This window comes from Cupressus sempervirens, chromosome 9 (genome assembly GCF_028749045.1).
Source record: "Cupressus sempervirens isolate cs-2001-9-10 chromosome 9, ASM2874904v1, whole genome shotgun sequence".
NCBI lineage: Eukaryota > Viridiplantae > Streptophyta > Pinopsida > Cupressales > Cupressaceae > Cupressus > Cupressus sempervirens.
Genome location: NC_143126.1, coordinates 405,994,862 through 406,007,843, shown reverse-complemented (window position 1 = coordinate 406,007,843; position 12,982 = coordinate 405,994,862). Strand labels below are relative to the sequence as shown.

At 37.8% G+C, this 12,982-nt stretch overlaps 1 protein-coding gene across 4 annotated transcripts in view; it reads right to left on the bottom strand.

The window, feature by feature from the left end:
• Positions 1-12,982, bottom strand: part of HY2 (phytochromobilin:ferredoxin oxidoreductase, chloroplast / phytochromobilin synthase (HY2)) — a 181,371-nt gene that overhangs the window by 65,266 nt on the left and 103,123 nt on the right. The window lies entirely within an intron of this gene.

Genomic DNA, 12,982 nt, shown 5'->3' with positions numbered 1-12,982 from the left:
TTTAAAGTTACTTTATCTTTAAATTTTTAACTTAAAGCGACTATAGTGCACTTTATGTTATAATCTTAAGTTGAGTTGCTTTTCAATTTTTCACTTAAAGTAACTATATAACTATATAGTTTCAGTTTAATTTTTGGTTTTAAAAATCAAATTTTTATTTAAATGTTACTTTAAAATGATGTTTATATGTTATATTTCAAAATATGATAAATAAATATTGTTTATGACCCATTTTGTAACATTTTTATAATTTTAAGTCAATTAAATGACTTGAAGTCTTTATAAGTGGACATTTTATATGCAATTACATGTAAAATCTATCAAAAGTGGACATTTTACATATTGTTGCATATAAAGTTTACTTTAGTGAACCTTTTAGATGTTATTACATCAAAAGTCTATCATAAGTGGACCTTTTTGATGTAATTGCATCAAAAGTGAAGTTTTCATGTCTTTGCATCTAAAAAGTACATGTAACTTAAAATATGCAATTGACACAAAAAGGTCTGATTTTGATGACTTACACATTTTAAAATATGCAATTGATCCAAAAAGGTCCAATTTTGATGACTTACACATTTTAAAATATGCAAGTGACCCAAAAAGGTCCGATTTTGATCAAAACACATGTTTTATATGCAATGACACTTAAAAAGTCCGATTTTGATGAACTCCATGCTTTTGCCCTCCAAGAACCCGATTTTGATCATAAGTGGAGATTTTCTCAATGGATTTGCATGAGATCTTTTCCATTAGGGTCGCTTTTTCTTGGCAATGGATTTTCTAACATCAAAAATGGATTTATCTTGATTTAAAATGTTTTTTCAAACTCCTTCCAAGGGCACATTTTTGGAAAAATCTTCAAAGAAATCCATTTCGAGTGATTTAAATCATGTTTTTGCAAGGAAAAGAGGATTTTTTGCATCTTCAATCATTTGCTATACATCTTGGCTCACATTTTTGCACATAGAAGCCAAAAATGAATTCATTTTATGTCTTTTATGAATCACGTTTTTGCTAAAAACGCCCAGAAAATTGGGGTTTTAATCCACTTCTATGTGTTTTGAAGCCACTTTTTTGCATTTTAATTCATGTATATGCATTTTGGGAAGTCGTTTTTGCATTCACACATCAAAAATTACTCGAAAACATGCATTTTTTAGCCACCTTTTTGCATAAATGACCCAGATTTTTGCATTAAAAAGTCATGTTTTTGTTCAAAAATCTCAAAAAAATGCATTTCCAGTCCATACCTTTGATCAAGAGGGATTGTTTTTAAATTTTAAATGCATGATATTCTCTTTGGAAACCATGTATTTGGCACTTTCATGTCAAATTCGACCCTTCATTGCTCATTAATTTTTGTTAAATGCAAGTACGGAAAAAGTCAAAAAGTTGTTTGAAAATCCAGATTTGAGGAAGAATTAGTCTTCAGCTCTATAAAACTTGCTATTTTGGCTCTTTAACCTCCAAATAAGTGGACTCTTTCTTTATTGCTCATGAATTCATGCTTATCTTGTTATTTCCATGCATATTTTAGCTTAAAATTGCACATTTGTCCATATGAATGCCATGAAAAGTACAGTTTGCCTTTAAAAATGATGAAAACTCTCATTTTCACACTTTTGGAATTTTCACAAATTCCAAATTTGAATTTGCATGTTAAGTGGTTTCCTTGTTGACATGTTTGAGTCTTTTGCCAAAGGCATGTGTTTGTTTTGTGCTTGTTTTTGTAGTTTGTGCTTGCTTGTCAGTTTTCTCCACTTTGAAGAAGTTACAAGTTCTTTCCCAAGAACTTGTTTTTGCTTTACTTTATGCAAAAGCATCATCACATTCCACTTCCATTTTCCATGCCACAACACTTCACATCTTATTCGACAAATGTGATTACATGTTTTTCATCTCATTCACCATCCGCACATGCATGTAATCCCACTTTCCGCTTCCATTTCCATCTCTCCATATGCATTCGCACCTTCATGAGCAAATACATGCTTTCCCATTTTTCACATCTTTCCATACTTTGCACCTCATCTTCCATTCGCACTTACATGTAAAAGCTCGTCCTCCATCCACATTTGCATGTCATCTCACTTTCCATTCCTCATTACATGTTGCACTTACATTTAATAATTTTCCGTGCAATGACATCTTGAAAGCCCAAGTCACATTTCGGAAATCAGCAATCTCCATTTGCACGCATTCCCATGCACTAAGCACTTTACTTCAAAAAAGAAAAAAAGAAAAAAAAAAGTTAAAAGTGCTGATGGAAAGTTCCAAGTTTACATCTAGACACCATCAAGAAGGTTTTCAAAGTGTCAGAGAATCCAGAATGTACCAATCTACAAAAGAGAATTTGCGACAACTTGAGTGAGAAAAGTTGGATCACATCAAGTTTGCACATGAGAGAAAACAATTCATCAAAGTCAGAAGTTATCAAAAGATGCAAGACCATGGTTATCAAGATGAATGTAGCGGTACAAAATACAAGGACTCGCAAACCTGTGATCATCCGAGATTGCATCATCAAGTACAAGGCCCTTCAGAATTGTTTCCTTCTCTTTCGTCTTCTTCTTATTTCATGATTGTAGTTGGAGAGGAAGTATTACATGAAGATGTTTAATTACATGTAATGCGAGTTGCATGTACATGTAAAAGATGTAATGCGAGTTGCATATGCAATTACATGTAACCCTATTTTTTCTCTTTTAGTTAGACTAGATTAAAGTTGGTTGAGTTGCTCCCACTTTTTCCACCACCTTTTTCTCAACTTCTTTGACTATATAAAGGAGTGCCCCCTCATTGTAAAAATCATCTTTTGTTGTATGCAAGAAAACTCTGCCACATTTGTGCAAGCATAACTTTGATTGTGTAGTATGAATTTGGGAGAAAAGTGAATAAAAGAAGCAATTGGATTTGAAGCTTTGACTGTAATTTGTGCCTATTTTCTTGATTCATGTTATTTTTGTGTTCAATAAAAAAGCATAGTGATTTAAGAAGCAATCAGAGCCGAAGCTTTGTCTGGGAGTGGTTATGGAAATATATAGCTAGAGGCTTTATCTGTAGCTTATACTTCTTTCTTAATTCGCAAAATAGTTAAGTTATTCTTACTTTCAGGAGTCTTTGTACCCTAATTGTAAAGCTTTTTCATATAGAAGTACAACTGGACTTAAAGCCAAACCGGTAAATTTTTAGCTAGCCTTTGAGTTAGTGAAGGTTTATCAATATCACTGTATCTAGCTCTTGGTAGAAGTATAGTTAGAGATTCACCCTGCCCATTACTTGCTCCATGAGTAAGTGGATTCTTTCTTGAAAGTTAAGAAGAAAAGATATTGGTAACACCCATTTTACAAAATCTCTCGACTTCTTGCTTCCCTTGAGTTGATCTAAGGAACGGTGAGAAGGGGGAGCCTTCCCTTTAAAGTAGGAGAGACTCTGTCTCACATGTTGTGGCTGGTCATCCTATTTTGCAACTGTATTTTTACCCAGAATTGTCAGTTGCAAAATATCCACCCAACAAGTCTCATAAACAAAGTTTTAATATTTTATTTGTTTTATGACAGGGCTATTACAAGAGTGCCTAAGGCAAAGGATTTTTCGTAGGAAAGTCAACATAGAATGAAATCTTTGAAAGATAATTTGCAATAGACATAGAATCAAAAAAAGCTATATGTTAATCAGCATAGGACTAAGTGTACCTTTGAGGTAGGAGACATGGTGTACTTGAGATTATAGCCTTATAGGTAATACTCTCTTAAGAGGTATGGAAAGAATTGCAAGCCTAGATTTTATGGATCGTTCTAAGTTATCAGGGAGATTGAAGAGGTTGCTTATGAGCTTTAGTTACCTTTCAGCAACAAATATCGTAATGTAGACCATGTATCTAGGCTCAAAACCACACTTGGGCATAATGAGATACTCTCTTCTAAGTTGCCACCATTAGATAAGGAGGAAAGATGATGTTGATTACGACCACTACTAGTACCAAAGACAAAGTCCTTTGAAGGAGAAACATCATAGAGTATCCAATCAAATGGGGGAACTTGCTAGATGCAAGTGCAACATGGGAGTATTAGCAAGTTCTGCGTCATCTTGCATTGAGATTGCTCAAGGACAAGCAATTTTAGGGAAGGCAAACTATAATGTCCCCTTCGTAAGTTAGTCTAGCATGGAGAGACCATTAGCCTATTCATGAGATTCTCCTAGGGTAATGAGTGGACCAAGGGAACCTTAGAGGTGTTGACAAAACTAGTTTCTTGTTTAGATGGTTAAAGCAATAGACCTTGATGGCTTGTTAGCTGAATCTTTTCAGGAGTTATAGGAAATTATCAAATTGGACACATTTCTCTGTAAGTAGTTTGTAAGATTATCACTAAATTAATTTCTAAAAGACTCAAGTTGTGTCTCAAAGCTCTGATTTCTAATGAAAGGTGGATTTGTCGTTGGCAGACAAAATCTTGATGGGGCTGTGATTGTTCCAAAGGTCATTCATTATATGGCTATGGCGACTTCTAGGCAGAAAGCCACGTTCATTGGTATTGACATGGGAAAAGCTCATGATGGAGTTAAATGGGGCTTTTATTGAAAGCTCTATTGACTTTTGAATTTAGTGGCGATTGGGTTGATTGGGTCATGAATTGGGTCTCCTCCACTCAGTTCTAGTTAATGGAGAACTTTATGAGTTGTTTAGTGCTTCTAGAGGCCTTCAACAGAGAGATCCTATTTCTCTGTGTTTGTTCGTCATCATAGATGAGAGGCTTGGTAGATTTATTAGATCTAAAAATAGTCAAGTCTCAGTTTAGGTGATACAGGAGCATCTAGTGGTGTAAGGGCAATCTTGTATCGCCTAAAAATATGCTTGGTGTTAGTTTCTGTTTAAAGTGTTTTCATTTCTGGATACCCATTGGGGTCAACTAAAGAATCCAACTCTCATAGTTCCACTATTCTTTTGGGTTAAGAGTTTTTGAGCACCTTGAGATACGTGCCAATGCAGAAAATAGGTTATTTTGTAATTGAGCCATAATTATAATTATTTAGAGGGTGTAAGTTGGAGGGATGATTATACTTGTAATTTAAAGCATTCCAGAAAAAGAATCAAGTCAAAAGGCTTTACGGTTTGAAAGTTATTGCAGTTTTAAGTTGTCTAGAGACCTCCTAAGAGCACTTCAAAGTCAGATTTGAGGCACTAAATGTCTCGTACAGGCTCGAAAAATGGACACAAGCAAAGGGTCCATAGGGTTATAGAGCATTTGGAGAGCTTTTCGAAAATGTAAACAGTTCGTCAACCAAAGTCCCGAATCAAATGTTATGCCTCTCGGAAGTTGGACTACCATTTCTGGATTCTTCTAATTTTACACCGACTTCTGACGTGTATTCTAAAACCTTCTGTTTTGGCGGCGGATGCCAAATGGCATATTTTAAAATTTATTCCTAACCCTAAACCTAATTTGGGTTACTTAAGGACATTTCTAGCATTGTAAATGCAATTTTTGGTGGAGTTCAGGAGAAGGTACTGGAGGAGGGTTTTCTCCAGGATCAGACAACATTATAAGCCCATTGGGCACGTCTTTGGGTCTATTATCACTGTACTGAATATAATAACAAATCACTTCTGATATCCCCCTTTTCCTATTGTGTTCATTTTGTATTAGGTTGTGTCCTCATCAAGTGGTATCAGAGTTGGTTTTCCTATGTGTAGACAGAGCGCCGACTGTGAGGAAGTTTGCACCAGGACTATGTGGTTGTGGGTTTTGATACAAAAAGATGCCTCTATGAAGGGAGTGTGGTGGAAGGGTCAGAATTGTTCCTCCTAAGGTTAGAGCCCTCTAGAGAGAAGTCTAGGCATTGCAAGAGGAGATCCATAGAGGGATGAATGTTGTCGTAGGCGACGAAAGTGAGGAAGAAAATGAAGAAGGAAATATTGGGCAGGAAGGGGAAGGAGATGGAGAAGTCCTAAACCAGGCAAAGGAGAAGCTTTTTAGGGCCATTGCCAAGCTTGGAAAAAGACCTAAAATTGACGTCGACATGTTTTCGGGAAACCTATCTCAGATGAGTTGATCAACTGAATCAATGAGCTAGAGGAATATTTTGAGTATGAGGATATTGGGGACCCTGATAGGGTTAAGGTTATGAAGGCCAAAATGAAAGGCCATGCCAAAATCTGGTGGCAAGAGATTGAGTTGGAAAGAAATAGAAGAGGAAAAGAGAAAATCACAAGATGGGATCGCATGGTGGGCAAACTAAAGAAGCAATTCATTCCTGTTGATTAGGAGCTTGATTTGTTCAAGAAGATGCAAGGGTTAAAGAAAGCGGGAAAATTTGTCCAAGAATACACAGAGGAATTTTACCGAGTCCTTATTAGGGCAAGGCATGTGGAAGCAAACAAGGAGAAGGTTGCTCGTTACCTTAATGGGTTAAGACCTAGCATTCAGGAGGCGTTAAGTCTAGTTAGAACGACTAGCATTGAAGAGGCATACCAATTTGCCTTGCGAGTTGAGGAAAGTTAAACGAAAAGCTTTATGGAAGGCAAAGAGGGTGCATTCAAGGAGGAAGAAGTAGTAGCAGGTCATTTGGAGGCCGAAACGAGAACCAAAAGAAAAATGAAAATGTGGCTACTAGCCAAAACCAAAGGAATGAGGGTTTCAACCGCTCCCGTGATCAAAACTTTGGAGATCAAAGAAGAAGAGGTAGAGGATGTGGACAAGGTTCAGGAAGAGGAGGCTTCCGTGGTATCTATTTACATTGCAATGAAGGTGGTCACCATGCCTTTGAGTGCCCTCAACGCCAAGGCAGGACAAATAGGAGAGCTGATGGTCAAGCAAGGGTTGCTCATGTGGATGATGATGCACAGTCATTGCATTTAGAGGATGTAGAAAGAGGAGAGGTTCTAGTTAATGAAAGGGTCTTACTAAGCAATGAGCCTGAACCTGGGCAAAGGAGGAGTTTGTTTCGTACCGGGTGCAAGTACGAGGGTAAATGTTGTGATGTGATTATTGATGGTGGAAACACTGATAACTTGGTGTCAGAGAAGATGGTCTCAAAGCTAAAGCTCAAGAGGGAGAAACACCCCCAACCCTATCAGATTGCTTGGGTGTAGGATGATCATAAGGTCCTAGTTAGTGAGCAATATTTGGTAAAGTTCAAGATTGGGAGTTACCATGAGGAGGCTCTCTGTGACATCATACCAATGGATGTCTGCCATTTATTGTTGGGAAGGTCGTGGAAATTTGAGAGACATGCTATACATGATGGTCATGCAAATACATACTCTCTGACAAAGGATGGAGTTCGTCACAAATTGAAGCCCTTGATAAAGGAGGGTGAAAAGGTATGCAGTAGTGTTAGGGTATGTCTTGTTGATGACAGGAAATTTCTGAATGGCATGAAACATCAGCATATGTGTTACGCTCTAATTCCTAGAAAAGATAACAAAGGTAGTAGTGAAATTCCACTTGAAGTTTCAGGTCTATTATGTATGGAGATATCATCTCTGATAATGTTCTAGAAGGGTTGCCGTCAATAAGGCAAATCAGTCATCAACTAGATTTAGTCCTTGGAGCTAGTTTGCCTAACAAGGTTGCTCACAGGATGACTCCTAATGGGACTGAGGAGCTAAACAGACAAGTTCAGGAGCTGTTGAGGAAAGGTTTAATTCAAAAGAGCCTGAGTCCATGTGCAGTACATATAGTGCTGTCCCCAAAAAAAGATGGACAGTGGATAACATGTACAGACTATAGGGCTATAAATAGAATAACCATCAAGTACCGGTTTCCTTTGCCAAGAATGGATGAGCTTATGGACTATTTGAGCGGAGCTCGGTACTTCTCAAAGATAGATCTCAAGAGTGGCTATCACCAGATACAAATATGAGAGGGAGATGAGTGGAAGACTGCATTCAAGACCAAGGAGGGTCTATATGAGTCATTAGTCATGCCCTTTGGACTGACCAATGCACCAAACACCTTCATGGGGCTCATGAATGAGGTACTAGAGACATTTTTGGGAAAATTTCTTATCGTCTATCTAGATGATATTTTGATTTTCAATAAGTCTTTGGATGAACATTTATTGCACATTCCCAGTGTCCTTGAAAAGTTGAGGGAAGAGAAACTACTAATTAATTTGAAGAAGTGTAACTTTGTCAAAAGGGAGTTAGTCTATTTGGGGTTTTTTGTATCAGCTAAAGGTCTCAAAATGGATCCAGAGAAGGTGAAGGTCATCTTGGAATAGCCTACTCCAAGGTCTACAATTAAGGTGAGGTCATTCCATGGTCTGGCTAGTTTTTACAGGAAGTTCATTAGGAATTTCACTAGTATAAGCGCACCCCTAACTAAAACAATGAGGGGGGATAGAAAAGAGTTCAAGTGGACTACAAGAGCTACAAGGAGTTTTGAATTGCTGAAGAAGAAGGTGACAGAGCAACCTATGTTGGCACTTCCTGATTTCAACAAAGTGTTCAAGGTAGATTGTGATGCTAGTGGCAGTGCTATTGGGGCTGTGTTGAGCCAAGAAGGTAAGCCTATTGCCTATTTGAGTGAAAAATTGAATGATGCAAAGAAGAAGTATTCTGTTATTTTATGCAATAGTTTAGGCCTTAAAGAAATGGAGGCATAAATTGTTGCCAAAAGAATTTTTCTTGTATACTGATCACTAGGCAGTGCAATACCTAAATAGCCAAGGTAAATTGAATCAGAGATATTTGAAATGGGTAGAATTCACTCAAAGCTATACATTTGTATTGAAACATAGAAGGGGAAGGTCTAATAGGGTTGCAGAGAATCTGTACCCTGAGGATCCTAACTTTGCAAAGGCTTGGAAGGCTTGTAAAGAACCTGTTACTCTAGATAGGACCAGGTGGCTAGATTACATGATTCAGGATGGTATGTTGTTCAAGGGTAGTCAATTGTGTATCCCAAGGAGTTCTATGAGAGAGACCTTGATCAAGGAGAAGCATAGTGGAGGGATGGCAAGACACTTTGGTCGAGACAAGACCATTGCCATTACTAGAGGACATTATTTTTGGCCTCAATTGTCACAGGATGTAAAAAAGTTTGTGCAGAGTTGTCAAGTATGTCAAACAGCCAAAGGATATAGTCACAATACTGGACTCTATCAGCCATTTTCTGTTCCATCGAAGCCTTGGGAGGACATAAGTATGGATTTTGTTTTTGGATTGCCAAGGACACAAAGGGGTAATGACTCTATATTTGTGGTGGTTAATAGGTTCTCTAAGATGGCACATTTCATTCCATGCTTGAAGATTCATGATGCTGTACATATTGTAGATTTTTTTTTCAGAGAGGTGGTGAGGCTACATGGTTTCCCAAAAAGTATTGTTTCTGACAGAGATACTAAGCTTGTGAGGTATTTCTGGAGGACTTTGTGGAAGAAGTTGAAGACAGAATTGAAGTTCAGTTCTGCACATCATCCACAGACTGATGGACAAATAGAAGTAGTAAATAGAAGTCTGGGCAATTTGCTGAGGTACTTAGTAGGAGATAAGCCCAAGGGATGGGATTTGATTCTACCACAAGCAAAATTTGCTTGTAATAATTCTGTAAATAGGAGTACTGGTAGATCACCATTCCAAATTGTGTATGGGAGTAGTCTAAGGATTACACCAAAGTTGAGGAAGATCGAGCAAGGGGAAAGGATAAGTGCAAAGGCAAAAGACTTTGTTGAACATGTCAAGAACCTAAAGGAGGAGGTACATGCACATATTACCAAGATGAACCTACAGTATAAGGCTAGAGCAGATCAAAAGAGGAGACATAAGGAGTTCCAAGTTGGGGATCTGGTTATGGTATACTTAAGGAAGGAACGATTTCCAGTGGGTACTTACAAAAGGCTAAAGATGAAGAAATTTGGTCCCTACAAAATTTTGAAGAAACATGACTCAGGAAATGCATATGAGGTGGAATTGCCAGAAGGGATTCACATTTCTCCTATTTTCAATATTGCAGACTTAACAGAATATCATGATGATGGTGCAGATGCGGAGTTAATGCTAGAGCCATGTCCAATTCCTACTTCTGCAAAGGAAGAGATTGAAGAAATTTTGGATAGACATGTGGGCCAGAGTACCAGAAATAGGCAGTATGAAGAATACCTGGTGAAGTGGAAAGGATGACCAGTAGAAGATTCGACTTGGATATCCACAACGGAAGTTGCCCATTTGGGTTTTCCTCTACCAGCTATAAAGCGACAGGGTCACTTTTCAATCTACCCTGGGTGTCTAATGCAAGAGCATCCAATGGTGTAAGGGCAATCTTGTATCGCCCAAAAATATGCTTAGTGTTAGTTTCTGTTTAAAGTGTTTTCATTTCTGGATACCCATTTGGATCAAATAAAGAATCCAACTCTCATAGTTCCACTATTGGTTTTTTGGGTTAGAGTTTTTGAGCACCTGGGATACGTGCCAATACAGAAAATAGGTTATTCTGTAATTGACCCATAATTATAATGAGTTAGAAGGTGTAAGTTGGAGGGATGATTATACTTGTAATTTAGAGCACTCCAGAAAAAGAATCAGGTCAAAAGGCTTTACGGTTTGAAAGTTATTACAGCTTTAAGTTGCCTGGAGACCTCCTAAGAGCACTTCAAAGTCAGATTTGAGGCACTAAATGGCCCTGTATGGGCCCGAAAAATGAGGGACAAGCAAAGCTGGTCCATAAGGCTATACATCACTTGGAGAGCTTTCCGAAAATGTAAACGGTTCATCAAACGGAGTCCCGGATCAAAAGTTATGCCTCTCGGAAGTTGGACTACCATTTCTAGATTCTTCTAATTTTACATCGACTTCTAACGTGTTTTCTAGAACCTTTTGTTTTGGCGATGGATGCCAAATGGCATATTTTAAAATGTATTCCTAACCTTAAACCTAATTCGGGTTACTTAAGGACATTTTTGGCATTGTAAATGCAGATTTGGGTGGAGTTCAAGAGAAGGTACTAGAAGAGGGGTTTCTCCAGGATCAAACAACATTGTAAGCCCATAGAGCATATCTTTGGGTATATTTTCACTGTACTAAATGTAATAGCAGATCACTTCCGATATTCCCCTTTTCCTATTGTGTTCATTTTGTCTTAGGTTGTGTCCTCATCATTAGGGTTGGAGTTTGAGCAATACTTTGCCTTCTTAATTCTCACCTTGAGTTTGTTGATGATGGTATTTTGTTGGGCTTAGCTAGCATCAATGAAGTTGTTAGTTTCAAGAAAAATTTGACATATGTTTGGCTGCTTCAAGTGAAAAAAATAATGAGGCTGAGTCATCCAGCTTTTTCTTTAATATTCCTTGGCTTATTCACAATAGGATTGCTTGAACCGTCAAATTTCAAATTGACTCTCTTCTGCTAGTTTAGATAGGATTCCCCTTGGTGTGATATCTCAATGCAGAGAGTTTTGATAGGAGATTCTGGATAATTTTAGCAAGAGGGTTAACCATTAGACTTGCAAATGGCTTTCATTTGTTAGAAAGTTGACTTTGTTGATATTGGTGTTGCAATCTCTTCATATTTACAAATGCTTTTCTGTAGGTTGCTCCCTCTAGCTTTATGATAGAGTTTGATTCTCTCTCTCTTAAGAATTCCTTTGGTCTAATAATTTTCCAAATTTAAAATCAAATTCAATCTATAGGATGAAGCAAGAAGGTGGTCTTGGGCTCCTGATAGCAGATTTTATCAATTAGATTACAACTGCCAAGTTACATTAGAGATGGAGTACCTGGAAAAATCAAGATTACACTAGAATCCTTACAAGTAACTAAGAGGAATTAACTGTATGGATGTGCCTCCATCTAGTTTGATGGGCAAGGGCTCTATGATCTAGGACACTATCAAAAGAGAGACAAAACTCATCAAGGAGGGTCATTTTTGGATTTGTAATAGGGGATTCTACACTCTTTTCTTGACATGATTCATGGGAGGGTCGCCTCTAATAATTTCTCAATTTCCTCACCTTCAACCCTTGGCAACATTTTTGTTGAAGCAAGTTGGAGTAGGGAGTGCAGATTTCAGGAATGTTAAACTCAAGGGTCAATTGGAGATTACTTTCCATAAAAATCCTTATGAGTGTCCTCTGGATGGTATTAAAGAGAATCATCAAGTGCTAGTTGAGATTCAAGCTGGTAGACTTTGCAATACCCTTAAAGAAAGGGATGTCTTCAGTTGGGGTCTACATCTGAGGAGAAACAAAATGTCACCTTTAGTTAACTAGCATTAGCAAGTCAGTGTACCTTGGTGGAAGCGGGTTTGGAATAATTTCTCTTGGCTCAAATGCACCTTTCCCTATGGTTGGCTGCCCAAAGTACGTGCCTCACGAAGGAAAATTTGAGGAAGAAAGCCTTTCAAGGCCCCCCTATTTGTATCCTCTACAAAAACAGTAAAGAATGTATTTCTCTCCTCTTCTTTCAATGTCCTTACTCTAGGGAGATTCGGCACCTATAGAGGGGATCGCAGAATCATGCATGTGTTCATAATGCCTCTTTAGTAGAGTTTTGGGAAACTTTGGTCCATCTTGTAGCTAAGAGTTTTTTTCTACAAGTTGCTTGGGTTCTTGGCCCAACATTCATCATCTAGAATTGATGGTTAAAAAGGAATCAAAGGAGTTTTCAAGATTCAAAGATGGCAGTAGGCAATCTTGTGCAGAGAAATATTGTGAGCAAGCTACAAGAAAATATTTCTTAAAAATGTGATATGTTTGTTCTTGTAGACTCTACTCATTTGGATGTTATAAGGAATTCGAATCTACCTGGCAATCGTGTGGGATCTTCTGGCAGGAAGCGATCAAGGCAAGCCAAATAAATAATCCATAGACAGGGAGATTGCTCTCTCATCTTGAAGAAGTCTTTATAGTTAACACAGATGGCTCTTCCACAAGAAATCTTGGACATGCAGGAGTTGATGGTATTGGTAGTAATAGTAGTGGAGGTGCTGTGTTCTTTTTCTCTACTTATAAGGAGCAGCATTCTAATAACCTTATGGAGG